Here is a 15,139-nt window from a genome sequence, read left to right on the forward strand (position 1 = left end):
CTTCGCTCTTGCAAATGTATCCTTTGAATCGACATGAATGGAAGCGATGATCACCCCCGCAGCACCAACAAGGTGTTAATGGCCTTGCATTCATCACCCTTGATGGTGGACTGCAGGTATGTGTGAGCTGCCCTGTACGTTACGCTTCGAAAACAACATCACTTTGTTCACAGTACTTGTAGCAGCACTTGTGTGCTGAGAGATTTGCTAAGTATTTTCACTGGTGGCAATGAACACCTGGGCTATCGCTATGGGCTAACTCAAGGTTGGGGTCTCTACAGTCAAAAGTTTGCGAAGTATGGTTTCGTGGCCAATGCCAAGTACGAAAAAGTCTCTGAGCAGGTGCTCCAAATACCCTCCAAATTCGCAATGTCCTGCAAGGTGTCTTAGCTCAGTGACATAACTCACCACTTCCTGGCCTTCAGATCTTTTGTAGGTGTAGAACCGGTACCTGGCCATCAGAACGCTTTCCTTCGGGTTCAAATGCTCTCGGACCAGTGTGCACAAATCGTCATACGATTTCTCCGTGGGTTTCGCTGGAGTGAGCAGATTCTTCATGAGGCCATACGTTGGTGCCCCACAGACGGTGAGGAGGATCGCTCAATGCTTAAATGCTCTCTTCCCCATCTAGCTCATTGGCCACGAAGTATTGGTCGAGTCGCTCCACAAAACATTTTCAATCATCTCCCTCCGAGAATTTCTCCAGGATGCCCAATGTTCTCTGCATCTTTGGGTTCGCCATCTGTATCTCGTCGCCAGTTGTCGTGTAAGGAGAAAGAGTCAAACTGAACACTGTGAGCTCAAAGTAAAGTGTGACCTTAGTCTTTTATTGCAGGTCTCCAGAGAGCCTCTCCAACCTGTGAAGCCTCCTTAAATACCTGTGCTCCCAAGGGATTATGGGATCCCTTGTGACTCTGGGGAATGAGCCCCAGTACAGAGTAAAACAAGTCCAGATACATAACAGTTACAGAGATAGAGAGGGGTGTAGGGGCTAGAGGATGTTACACAGATAGGGAGGTGTGTAGGGGCTGGAGGAGGTTACAGATATAGAGAGGGGTGTAGAGGCTGGAGGAGGTTACAGAGATAAGGAGGGGTGTAGGGGCTGGAGGAGGTTACAGGGATACGGAGGGGTATGGGGGCTGGTGGAGGTTACAGAGATAGGGAGGGGTGTAGGGACTGGAGGAGGTTACAGAGATAAGGAGGGGTGTAGGGGCAGGAGGAGGTTACAGAGATAGGGAGGGGTGTAGGGGCTGGAGGAGGTTACAGAGATAGGGAGGGGTGTAGGGGCTGGAGGAGATTACAGAGATAGGGAGGGGTGTAGGGGCTGGAGGAGATTACAGAGATAGGGAGGGGTGTAGGGGCTGGAGGAGGTTACAGAGATAGGGAGGGGTGTAGGGGCTGGAGGAGGTTACAGAGATAGGGAGGGGTGTAGGGGCTGGAGGAGGTTACAGAGATAGGGAGGGGTGTAGGGGCTGGAGGAGGTTACAGAGATAGGGAGGGGTGTAGGGGCTGGAGGAGGTTACAGAGATAGGGAGGGGCGAGGGCCGTGGAGGGATTTATCGGTGTGGCAGAGCAGGTCTCCAGTGGTCCTGGTTAACCCTTGCCACTGGACCAAGACCTCGTTCTGTCAAGCCCGTGTGGTGGCTGATGTGCAACGGATTCCCTCACAGCCAGGCGGCGCTGGCTATTGGCTGAGGCAGCTGCCGATCAAGTCGAGGGGCTGCTGCCATTGGCTGAGGCGATGGACGCAGTGTAAATCGCCCCCTGCAGGGCCAGGGAGGGTATTACAGGGTCCCATCAAACACAACAACAACTTATATTTATATAGCACCTTTACCGTACACTCCCAGGGCAGGTCCAGCACGGGTAAGATACAAGAAGAAAGAAAGACGTGCATTTATATAGCGCCTTTCACAGCCACCGGACGTCTCAATCACTTTATGGCCAATGACGTACTTTTGGGGTGTGCTCACTGTTGTATTGTGGGAAACACGACAGCCAATTTGTGCACAGCAAGATCCCACACACAGCAATGTGATAATGACCAGATCATCTGTTTTTGTTATGTTGATCAAGGGGTAAATATTGGGCCCAGGACAGCGGGGAAAATTCCCCAGCTCTTCTTCCAAACAGTGCCCTGGGATCTTTTACATCCACCTGAGAGAGCAGACGCGGCCTCGGTTTAACGTCTCATCTGAAAGACGGCACCTCCGACAATGCGGCGCTCCCTCAGTACTGCCCCTCCGATAGTGCGGCCCTCCCTCAGTACTGCCCCTCCAACAGTGCGGCGCTCCCTCAGTACCGCCCCTCTGACAGTGCGGCACTCCCTCAGTACTGCCCCTCTGACAATGCGGCACTCCCTCAGTACCACCCCTCTGACAGTGCGGCACTCCCTCAGTACCGCCCCTCTGACAGTGCGGCACTCCCTCAGTACCGCCCCTCTGACAGTGCGGCACTCCCTCAGTAATGCCGCTCCGACAGTGCGGCACTCCCTCAATACTGCACTGGAATGTCAGCCTGGATTATGTGATCAAGACCCTGGAGTGGGAGTGGAATCCATAACCTTCTGACTCAGAGGTGAGGGTGCTACCCACTGAGACACACCGAGGACCTGGATGAATGCTGCCTCCTGGTGGTGGGTTACTGTATTACACCCAGAACTTGGATTAATGCTGCCTTCTGGTGGTGAGTTATTGTATTACACGCAAAACTTGGAGTAATGCTGCCTCCTGGTGGTGAGTTATTGTATTACACCCAAAACTTGGATTAATGCTGTCTCCTGGTGGTGAGTTATTGTATCACACCCAGAACCTGGATGAATGCTGCATCCTGAAGGTGAGTTATTGTATCACACCCAGAACCTGGATGAATGCTGCCTCCTGGTGGTGAGTTACTGTATTACACCCAGAACGTAGGTTAGTGCTGCCGCCTGGTGGTGAGTTATTGTATTACACTCAGAACGTGGATTAATGCTGCCTCCTGGTGGTGAGTTATTGTCGCACACCGAGGACCTGGATGAATGCTGCCTCCTGGTGGTGGGTTACTGTATTACACCCAGAACTTGGATTAATGCTGCCTCCTGGTGGTGAGTTATTGTATCACACCTAGGCTCTTTGGTGGAGCTCTCCAATTCGCCCCATCAACCCCACACACTGCTCTTTCACCATTGCCCTGCAATTATTTCCTTTTTAAGTGTTTTCCAATTGTCTTTTGAAACTTGCTGTTGAATCTGCTTCCACCGCCCTTTCAGGCAACCAATTCCCAATCACAACAAATTGCTGCCTACTTTTCCCCTGTCCTCTCACCTCTGGTAACTCACCACCAGCGGGCAGCCTCGCTCCATGTCCCGGTCCATGTAATTCAGTAACACACCACCAGGAGGCAACCTCTCTCCATGTCACTGGAGTAATTCAGTAACTCACCACCAGGAGGCAGCCTTGATCCATGTCTTGAGTGTAATTCAGTAATTCACCACCAGGAGGCAGCCTTGATCCATGTCCTGAGTGTAATTCAGTAACTCACCACCAGGAGGCAGCCTTGATCCATGCCCTGAGTGTAATTCAGTAACTCACCACCAGGAGGCAGCCTTGATCCATGTCCTGAGTGTAATTCAGTAACTCACCACCAGGAGGCAGCCTTGATCCATGTCCTGAGTGTAATTCAGTAACTCACCACCAGGAGGCAGCCTTGATCCATGTCCTGAGTGTAATTCAGTAACTCACCACCAGGAAGCAGCCTTGATCCATGTCCTGGGTGTAATTCAGAAACTCACCACCAGGAGGCAGCCTCGCTCCATGTCCTGAGTGTAATTCAGTAATTCACCACCAGGCGGCCGCCTCGCTCCATGTCCCGGGTGTAATTCAGTAACTCACCACCAGGAGGCAGCCTTGATCCATGGCCCAGGTGTAATTCAGTAACTCACCACCAGGAGGCAGCCTCACTCCATGTCCCGGGTGTAATTCAGTAATTCACCACCAGGAGGCAGCCTCACTCCATGTCCCGGGTGTAATTCAGTAACTCACCACCAGGAGGCAGCCTCGCCCCATGTCCCGGGTGTAATTCAGTAACTCACCACCAGGAGGCAGCCTCGCTCCATGTCCCGGGTGTAATTCAGTAACTCACCACCAGGAGGCAGCCTCGCTCCATGTCCCGGGTGTAATTCAGTAACTCACCACCAGGAGGCCGCCTCACGCCATGTCCCGGGTGTAATTCAGTAACTCACCACCAGGAGGCCGCCTCGCCCCATGTCCCGGGTGTAATTCAGTAACTCACCACCAGGAGGCAGCCTCACTCCATGTCCCGGGTGTAATTCAGTAATTCACCACCAAGAGGCATCCTCTCCCCTTGTCCCGGGTGTAATTCAATAACTCACAATGAAGACACAGCCACGCTCCATGTCCTGGGTGTAATTCAATAAGACCTCCACTGTTCCTCAATTGTGCCACCGTTTCGTCTGTGTTTCCCAGTCTACTTTAGCCAACTCTGCCCTCATCCCACTGTAGTCCCCTTTGTTTAAGCATAGTACACTCGTTTGAGACACTACTTCCTCACTCTCAATCTGTATTACAAATTCAACCATACTGTGATCACTCATTCCGAGAGGATCTTTTACGAGGAGATTGTTTATTTTTCCTGTCCCATTACACAGGACCAGATCTAAGATAGCTTGCTCCCTTGTAGGTTCTGTAACATACTGTTCTAAGAAACAATCCCGTATGCATTCTATGAATTCCTCCTCCAGGCTACCCCGTGCGATTTGATTTGACCAATCGATATGTACGTTAAAATCCCCCATGATTACTGCCGTTCCTTTTTCACATGCCTCCATTATTCCCTTGATTATTGCCCGCCCCACCGTGAAGTTATTATTTGGGGGCCTATAAACTACACCCACCAGTGACTTTTTCCCCTTACTATCTCTAATCTCCACCCACAATGATTCAACATTTTGATCATTAGAGCCAATATCATCTCTCACAACTGCCCTGATATCATCCTTTATTAACAGAGCTACCCCACCTCCTTTCCCTTCTTGTCTATCTTTCCGAATTGTCAGATACCCCTGTATGTTTAATTCCCAGTCTTGGCCACCCTGCAACCACGTTTCTGTAATGGCCACCAAATCATACCCATTTGTAATGATTTGTGCCGTCAACTCATTTACTTTATTTCGAATGCTGCGTGCGTTTAGGTAGAGTGTTTTAATACTAGTTTTTAAACCATGATTTTTAGTTTTGACCCCTCCTGCAGCCCCTTTATATTCATACATATTGCGCCTTCCTATCACCTTGTGGTTTACACTTACCCCAGTGCTACTCTGCTCTGTTGCCTCCTGCCTTTTGCATTCTTTCTTGGGGTCCTGTCCATCTGAGCTCTCACCCACTCTAACTAGCTCAGAGCCCTCTCCTGGGTTCCGAATACTCCTCGCATTGAGGCACTGAGCTTTCAGGCTTGCCTTTTTATTACACTTTGACCCTTTAGAATTTTGCTGTACAGTGGCCCTTTTTGTTTTTTGCCTTGGGTTTCTCTGCCCTCCACTTTTACTCATCTCCTTTCTGTCTTTTGCTTCTGTCTCCATTTTGTTTCCCTCTATCTCCCTGCATTGGATCCCATCCCCCTGCCATATTAGTTTAACTCCTCCCCAACAGCACCAGCAAACACTCAGAAAGGTGAGGGGCTTTAATCGCAGCTTTCCAGGCACCTGTTTATTTGACGTCCTTCTTTCTGATCCAATTATCTCTCCAATTATCTGAAGAAAGGTCTTGCCTGAATTGTCAAACCAGCCGCGTGTTGCTCGATGTTTTGGTATTTGCGCAGTACTGATGCACACCAGCAGGTGGTGATATTGCACTGTAAAACTCGATACAGATCTTGGTCCAGCTCGCCATCCCCATCTCCTGGCAGAAAGTGGTCTACAATGGGCTGCAAGGGAAGGTTCAACACTCTGGGGTGAATTTTCTCTTTTACCAACCACAGCAACTCAGGCCTGAGCCGATCGGCCGGCAGTTTTACAGCCCGCACGGCAGGAAATGTGAAGATTCAGCCCTTTAAAGCGAAGGTTTACAAAGTGCGGGTCTCTGTGAAGAGAGAGCGTTTGTGTATTTCCCATCACCAATGGTGCGCGGTGCTGATACCTGAGCAATGTGCTGACTTTCAGAGCACAACTTCATCCTGCTTTTTAATACAAAGGAGCGGGGCAGTGATGGGCGAGGGCAGGGATGGAGCTGCTGTCGGCTTTTACTTTTTATTAAAGTCTCCTCACATTTTATATTTGTATCGCTTTATTTACCGTCTCATTGGGATTTTACAATGCGTCATTTGGAAATTACATTTTCTAACTCGCGACCTGTGACCTCTGCTCCTGACCCTATCTGCCTGGGGTCAAGTCATTGTGAGGTCACGGATGATGCGGGCAGAGAGGGAGCGAGAGTCAGAATTATAGAGATAGAGAGAGAGAGAGGGAAAGATGGAGAGAGAGGGAGAACGAGAGAGAGACAGAGCGAGAGAGATAGAGAGACTGAAACAGAGGGGAAAACAGAGAAAGACAGAGATAGAGATAGAGAGAGAGAGAGGGAAAGAAACAGACAGAGAGAGACCGAGAGAGACAGAGAGTGAGATAGAGAGAGAGAGGGAGATAGCGAGACAGAGATATATAGAGAGACAGAGAGAGACTGAGAGTCAGAGAGAAAAACAGAGAGAGCGAGAGAGAGAGAGATAGAGAGAGCAACACAGATGGAGAGACAGAGAGAGACAGAGATAGAGAAAGACAGAGATAGAGATAGAGAGAGAGAGGGAAAGAAACAGACAGAGAGAGACCGAGAGAGACAGAGAGTGAGATAGAGAGAGAGAGGAAGAGCGACAGAGATATATAGAGAGAGAGAGGGTAAGAAACAGACAGAGAGAGACTGAGAGAGACAGAGAGTGAGATAGAGAGAGAGAGGAAGAGCGACAGAGATATATAGAGAGACAGAGAGAGACAGAGAGTGAGATAGAGAGAGAGACAGAGATATATAGAGACTCAGAGAGAGACTGAGAGTCAGAGAGAAAAACAGAGAGAGCAAGAGAGAGAGAGATAGAGAGAGCAACACAGATGGAGAGACAGAGAGAGAGAGACAGAAATAGAGAAAGACAGAGATATATAGAGAGGCACAGAGAGAGAGAGAGAGAGTCAGAGTGCGCGAGAGCCAGAGCGCGAGACAGACAGAGTGAGAGAGACAGAATTATAGAGATACAGAGAGGGAAAGATGGAGAGAGAAACAAAGATGGAGAGCGGGGAGAACGAGAGAGAGAGAGAGGGAGAGAGAGACTGAAACAGAGGGGAAAACAGAAAGACAGAGAGAGAGAGAGAGAGAAATAAACAGACAGAGACCGAGAGAGACAGAGAGTGAGATAGAGAGAGATAGAGAGATAGCGAGACAGAGATATATAGAGAGAAACAGAGACAGAGAGAGACTGAGAGTCAGAGAGAGAAAAACAGAGAGAGACAGATAGACAGAGAGAGAGAGAGAGAAAGAGAGAGAGATAAAGACAGAGAGCGTGAGAGAGAGCGAGACACAGAGAGATGCACAGTGAGAGATGGAGAGAGAGAGAGAGAAAAAGAGAGATAGGGAGATAGAGAGAGACAGAGAGAGAGAGTCAGAGATAGGCAGAGAGAGAGAGAGAGAGCAACACAGATGGAGAGAGAAAGAGAGATAGATATATAGAGAGGCAGAGAGAGAGATAGAGAGAGACAGATAAAGAAAGACAGAGAGAGAGAGAGGCAGAGAGATACATAGAGAGTGACAGAGAGAGAGAGAGATGGAGAGAGATAGAAAGAGACTCAGCGAGAGAGAGTGAGGGGGACAAAGGGAGAGAAAGAGGCAGAGAGAGAGAGACAGCGAGAGATAGAGAGAGGGAGAGACAGAGAGAGGGAGAGACACAGAGAGAGAGACAGACACAGAGAGAGACAGAGAGTGAGAGACAGATCACGAAAGAGAGACAGGGAGAGAAAGAGAGGCTGAGATAGAGACAAAGAGAGCGAGACAGAGAGTGAGAGAGAAAGAGGGAAAGACAGATAGGGAGACAGAGAAAAAACAGAGAAAGATAGACAAAGAGAGAGAAAGAGAGAGAGAGAAAGCGAGGGACAGAGAGGGAGACAGACAGAGAGACACAGAGCTCAGCTGAGCTGAGCTAAAGAAGGGGAATACGTTGCCCGAACCGATCCCACCTTGTTGGGGGGGAGGGGCCTAAAACACACCCTTTCCAACAGGCGGACGTTGGGATTTTTCCCGGATCCCAAAATCCCACCCACTGCCCCGCCCAATGTCCCGTTCACTGCCACGTCCAATGCCCCACCCACTGCCCCACCCTTTGTCCCGCCCCTTGCCCCACCCACTGCCCCACCCTTTGTCCCGCCCCTTGCCCCGCCCACTGCCCCACCCTTTGTCCCGCCCCTTGCCCCGTCCAATGTCCCACCCACTGCCCCACCCTTTGTCCCGCCCCTTGCCCCGCCCACTGCCCCGCCCTTTGTCCCGCCCCTTGCCCCGTCCAATGCCCCGCCCACTGCCCCGTCCACTGTCATTGCCGAGTTCATCAGCGGTCCGGATTCTCCCACCCCACCCCGGGGGGAACTCCACCAATTCAAATAAACCACCTACCTCCCCTCAGGTGCCGAATGGCACGGCCCGTGGATGGGGCCTTTCCTGGAGATTGTATGCGAGATGTTTGGTGTCGAGCAATAGTTCCTAAACACGATCTTGTTAAATATTTTCTCTGAACATAGATGTTATAATCCTGCATCCATTGTGGATACAAAATGTATTAGCATATAACGTTAAAAGTTATGGATGAATCGAATGTGGGGTGACTAATTGTGGATTACAATATCTGTTGTATTTCTGTAATAGTACCGAGTGAATTAGCTCAAGCCATGCTCTTGTCACGTTTGCAGAGGAAGATATCTAAGAATCATGCGGAGTAAAGGCGGACTGGAGGAGGGTCTGCTGAGCTCCACCTGCTCACAGACCTGGAGGAACATGTCACAGTATTAGTGGTCACCCACAATCGTTCTACCACCCGTGGTGGTGCAGAGCCTGTCGTTGCACTACACGAGGAATGTGGAAAGCAGAAGTCATTTTCATCGAGATCATTGTTTCAAATACTTCCTTTATGTCATGAGGTCTCCATTGATTCCCATCAATAATCCTTGGTTACAGGCTGGGGTTTTGGTGTAGGTTTAGGGTTAGTGATTGGGGCCGGTGGTTATTGGTTAGGATTGGGGGTTAATGGTTGGAGCTGGTGGTTATTGGTTAGGATTGGGGGGTTAATGTTTGGGGCCAGTGGTTATTGGTTAGGATTGGGGGTTAATGGTTGGGGCCAGTGGTTATTGGTTAGGATTGGGGGTTAATGGTTGGAGCTGGTGGTTATTGGTTAGGATTGGGGGTTAATGGTTGGAGCTGGTGGTTATTGGTTAGGATTGGGGGTTAATGGTTGGGGCCAGTGGTTATTGGTTAGGATTGGGGGTTAATGGTTGGAGCTGGTGGTTATTGGTTAGGATTGGGGGTTAATGGTTGGAGCTGGTGGTTATTGGTTAGGATTGGGGGTTAATGGTTGGGGCCGGTGATTCTTGGTTAGGATTGGGGGTTAGTGGTTGTGGCCGGTGATTATTGGTTAGGATTGGGGGTTAATGGTTGTGGCTGGTGGTTATTGGTTAGGATTGGGGGTTAGTGGTTGTGGCCGGTGATTATTGGTTAGGATTGGGGGTTAATGGTTGGGGCTGGTGATTATTTGTTAGGATTGGGGGTTAGTGGTTGTGGCCGGTGATTATTGGTTAGGATTGGGGGTTAATGGTTGGGGCCGGTGGTTATTGGTTAGGATTGGGGTTAATGGTTGGGGCCGGTGGTTATTGGTTGGGATTGAGGGTCAGTGGTTGGGGCCAGTGGTTATTGGTTAGGAATGGGGTTAATAGTTGGGGCCGGTGATTATTTGTTAGGATTGGGGTTCGTGGTCGGGTCCGGTGATTATTGATTCGGATTGGGGGTTAGTGGTTGGGGCCGGTGATTATTGGTTAGGATTGGGGCTTAATGGTTGGGGCTGGTGATTATTGGTTAGGATTTGGGTTAATGGTTGGGTCGGTGATTATTTGTTAGGATTGGGGTTCATGGTTGGGTCCGGTGATTATTGGTCAGGATTGGGGGTTAGTGGTTAGGGCTGGTGATTATTGGTTCAGATTGGGGGTTCGTGGTTGGGGCCGATGATTATTTGTTAGGATTGGGGGTTAATGGTTGTGGCTGGTGATTATTGGTTAGGAATGGGTGTTAATGGTTGGGGCCGGTGATTATTGGTTACGATTGGGGGTTAATGGTTGGGGCCGGTGAGTATTGGTTAGGAATGGGTGTTAATGGCTGGTGCCGGTGATTATTGGTTAGGATTGGGGGTTAATGGTTGGGGCCGGTGGTTATTGGTTAGGATTGGGGGTTAATGGTTGGGGCCGGTGGTTATTGGTTAGGATTGGTGTTAATGGTTGGGGCCGGTGGTTATTGGTTAGGATTGGGGGGTTAGTGGTAGGGGCCGGTGGTTATTGGTTGGGGATAGTCGATACAATATTCGGTTTACAAGTTAGTGATTAGAGTTAGAAACCACTATTGACAACACAGTGTCACTAGACTCATCGATTTTAATTTAATTTTTTTTATAAACCTCACGCAGACGAGTCAGAAAACAGCCTCATGAATTGTTCATTCTTGGAACCTTCTTTCTGACAGAGTCCACTTCCCTCCCTCTTTTCACATCTCGACATTTCTCAGAGAAAAAAACATCAGGGACATTAGACTTTGGGACAACAGCTGGATCCAGGTGTTGTGCTGGTTCCATCCAATTATCGGCCTGCCTGAAAAGGGCTTCTGACAATAACCTGTGACCAGGCCCCACCAGTCCCCATCGAATTCCACCGTCACAACTTCATCCATTACCCACCTTCTGCCCCCACTACAGCTGGATTCACAACCATAACCATTCCCCACACTGAGGCTCTCCCATTCCCATTTTATAGTCTCAGTGTAAGTGGTCCCAGGATCGTGTGTCTCAGTGTAAGTGGTCCCAGGATCGTGTGTCTCAGTGTAAGTGGTCCCAGGATTGTGTGTCTCAGTGTAAGTGGTCCCAGGATTGTGTGTCTCAGTGTAAGTGGTCCCAGGATTGTGTGTCTCAGTGTAAGTGGTCCCAGGATCGTGTGTCTCAGTGTAAGTGGTCCCAGGATCGTGTGTCTCAGTGTAAGTGGTCCCAGGATCGTGTGTCTCAGTGTAAGTGGTCCCAGGATTGTGTGTCTCAGTGTAAGTGGTCCCAGGATTGTGTGTCTCAGTATAAGTGGTCCCAGGATTGTGTGTCTCAGTGTAAGTGGTCCCAGGATTGTGTGTCTCAGTGTAAGTGGTCCCAGGATTGTGTGTCTCAGTGTAAGTGGTCCGAGGATTGTGTGTCTCAGTGTAAGTGGTCCCAGGATTGTGTGTCTCAGTGTAAGTGGTCCCAGGATTGTGTGTCTCAGTGTAAGTGGTCCCAGGATCGTGTGTCTCAGTGTAAGTGGTCCCAGGATTGTGTGTCTCAGTGTAAGTGGTCCCAGGATTGGTGTCTCAGTGTAAGTGGTCCCAGGATTGTGTGTCTCAGTGTAAGTGGTCCCAGGATTGTGTGTCTCAGTGTAAGTGGTCCCAGGATCGTGTGTCTCAGTGTAAGTGGTCCCAGGATCGTGTGTCTCAGTGTAAGTGGTCCCAGGATTGTGTGTCTCAGTATAAGTGGTCCCTGGACATACAGGAAGGAATCTTTCTCCCAGCCACAATGATGTTACTGAGGGATTTCCCGCGGATTTAAATCTCTGATGGGTTTGTGTTTCAACAGCACTTCTTCACTGGGACTGAGGCAAACCTTCAGCCCAGCAATGTGTTTAGCACAGAATGATCCCACACAAACCTATTCCCCACTAACACCGGCCACATTCATTCACTAGAAACAGCCCAGTGCCCGAGAGTAGCTGCAGCCCACATCTGACTTCAGTTAAACACACAATTCAAAACAGTGTGAAGAGAAAACAAACTTCATTCTAGTTCAACAGTCTATTGTCTAACCTCTAATTGATACCAGTCAGGAATTGAAAGCTATTTATAACTGCATCAAGGGGCTCTTACAGTTGGGATCTTTATTCTGTCCACTCGAGGAGTTCCAAAACAGACTTTCTCCAGTGAATATAGAGATGGAGTATTAGTCGTGATGTTCAGCTTGTTGTCTCTAAATATTTAACCTTGTGGTCTCAGACACCAGATAATCAAGCTCAACAACAGAGTGTCTTTTACTGACATTATGAACAGCGCTACAAAAATACAGAGACAGTATAGTTGCCGGATCTGGAGAACAGGGATAATGCAGTGGATTCAGAGCTCTCCTCTCCCCAGGTGTGTCTAACAAGCTGTGACTACACTGGCGATATTTATACTGAACTTGTTTGCTACATTCCTGGTCTGACCCTGCTCAAACCATAACCACAAGGATATCAGGACATTGTTCTGATTGTGACCACAGGGCTATGTCACTGCCACACACAGATAGCGTTTCCTTGGTTCACATCTCCATACAACACCATCTCTTGACACATCCCCTTTCTACACAATTGCAGCAGACATGAGCAGGGACACAAGGCTCATTCAAAGACACACATTTCATAACAGCAAAGGTTACACTGGGATAAATCTTCAGTCTGTTTCATTCAGGCAAAATACAGAGCAGTCCAGCAGCTGACTGGCAGCTTAACAGTCTCATCGGCCTGCAATATACAGCAGGATTATTGGAGCATCATCTGGTTACTTGTTCATCTTTTGTTCAATACATTTGCTGGATGGATTTAAATTGAAAACTAAGTTTGCCGGCGTGATGCTCCATTCACACATTGAAGGGGAGAGAGATGTTGTGGGACACAGGGTAAGTCCAGTTGCTGAAAATGATTAACAGACTGGGTTTTGTGTTTAGTGATCCCGGGCATGTTACCAACACCTTACCTGATCCCAAGGCTAGGACAGGCACTCGGGAAGCTATAGGGAGCTGGGACTTGTCCCTGAGAGTAACCGAAGGTCTGAGAGCTGAAATAATCGAGAATTAGAAAGGAGAAAAGGCCCCAAAATGGAGCAGTCGGTAACAGAACATCAATTAGTCTCCTCTTACCTTGGAGACATCAAATACTCGACACTGTGTATATTTGAAACAAAGCCGATTTATTTGTCATTGATCCAGAATATGAATCTCCAGCCAATTATAGGGGTCATTAACATCGAGAAACAAACCCCAACTGTCAGAATGAACATGGTTCAGTCCTGGATGTGATTATCAGCAGCAATAACAGCAGAATCCAACTTCGGTCGAAATGTGTGAACTCGCCGGTGTCTCAGCAGGCTGGATGAAGCAGTGAATCTCCTCCCACACTCGGAGCAGGTGAACAGCCCCTCCCCAGTGTGAACTCGCTGGTGTTTTAACATGTTGGATAACTGAGTGAATCTCTTCCCACACACGGAGCAGGTGAACGGCCTCTCCCCAGTGTGAACTCGCTGGTGTTTTAACACGTTGGATAACTGAGTGAATCTCTTCCCACACTCGGAGCAGGTGAACGGCCTCTCCCCAGTGTGAACTCGCTGGTGTTTTAACACGTTGGATAACTGAGTGAATCTCTTCCCACACTCGGAGCAGGTGAACGGCCTCTCCCCAGTGTGAACTCGCTGGTGTTTTAACACGTTGGATAACTGAGTGAATCTATTCCCACACACGGAGCAGGTGAACGGACTCTCCCCAGTGTGAACTCGCTGGTGTTTTAACACGTTGGATAACTGAGTGAATCTCTTCCCACACACGGAGCAGGTAAATGGCCTCTCCCCAGTGTGAACTCGCTGGTGTTTTAACACGTTGGATAACTGAGTGAATCTCTTCCCACACTCGGAGCAGGTGAACGGCCTCTCCCCAGTGTGAACTCGCTGGTGTTTTAACACGTTGGATAACTGAGTGAATCTCTTCCCACACTCGGAGCAGGTGAATGGCCTCTCCCCAGTGTGAACTCGCTGGTGTATCAGCAGCTGGGTTGATGAAACAAATCCCTTCTGACACACGGAGCAGGTGTACGGTTTCTCCCCAGTGTGAGTGAGTTGGTGCATCAGCAGGTTAGTATTTCTTTTAAAGGTCTTCTCACAATCAGAACATTTAAACGGTCTCTTATCAGGATGAACTTTCTGGTGTCCAAGCAGGATTGATAACTGACTGAATCTCTTCCCACACACGGAGCAGGTGAACAGCCTCTTCTCGGTGTAAACTCGCTGGTGTTCAGCGAGTTGCAATGACTGGCTGAACTTCTCCCCACAGCGAGAGCAACTGAATGAACTCTGATGAGTATGAAGGAGCTGGTGTTCAGCCGGGCAGAATGACTCCCGGAACCTCTTCCCGCAGTGAGAGCAACAGAACGGTGTCTCGTCGGTGTGAGCTCGCCGGTGTGTAATCAGTTCCTCAGAGGTTGTAAAACTGTTCCCACAGTCAGAGCATTTAAATGGTCTCCCATCAGCATGATCTATTTGTTGTGCAGTGAGGTGGGATGAACAGGTGACTCCCTTCCCACACACGGAGCAGGTGAATGGCCTCTCCCTATTGCGAGCTCACTGGCGTGTCAGCATGCTGGACAACTGAGTGAATCCCTTCCAACAGAGGGAGCAGGTGAACAGCCTCTCCCCAGTTTCTAGCCGGGACGGTTAATTGAATCCCTTCCCACAGTCCCCACATTCCCAGTTTCTCCGTGGTGCCGGTGTCCTTGTGTCTCTCCAGGTTGGATGATCAGTTGAAGCCTGGTCCACACACAACACGTTTACAGTTTCTCCCCTCTGTGAATGGTGCAATGTTTTTTCAGGCTGTGTAACTGGTTAAAGCTCTTTCCACAGGCAGTGCACTGGAACACTCACTCGGGTGTGTGTGTCTCGGTGCTTTTCCAGTCACACTGATGTTTGAAATCTGTTCCCACAGACAGAACAGGCAAACATTTCTCCTTCCACATTCAAAGGCCGATGATATTCAGGTCCTGATGCATCGAGTGACTGTCAGATCTTGACGTGATGTTTGGTTTGAGTTTCCCATTTACATATTTCTCCTTCTAACA

The 15,139-nt window shown here is 49.2% G+C and overlaps 1 pseudogene; it reads right to left on the minus strand.

The window, feature by feature from the left end:
* Positions 1-13,319: 13,319 nt before the first annotated feature.
* LOC139260393 (zinc finger protein 271-like) lies at positions 13,320-14,663 on the minus strand (annotated as a pseudogene).
* Between the last annotated feature and the right edge of the window lie 476 nt (positions 14,664-15,139).

The sequence above is a fragment of the Pristiophorus japonicus genome, chromosome 3 (genome assembly GCF_044704955.1).
Source record: "Pristiophorus japonicus isolate sPriJap1 chromosome 3, sPriJap1.hap1, whole genome shotgun sequence".
Taxonomy (NCBI): Eukaryota; Metazoa; Chordata; class Chondrichthyes; family Pristiophoridae; genus Pristiophorus; species Pristiophorus japonicus.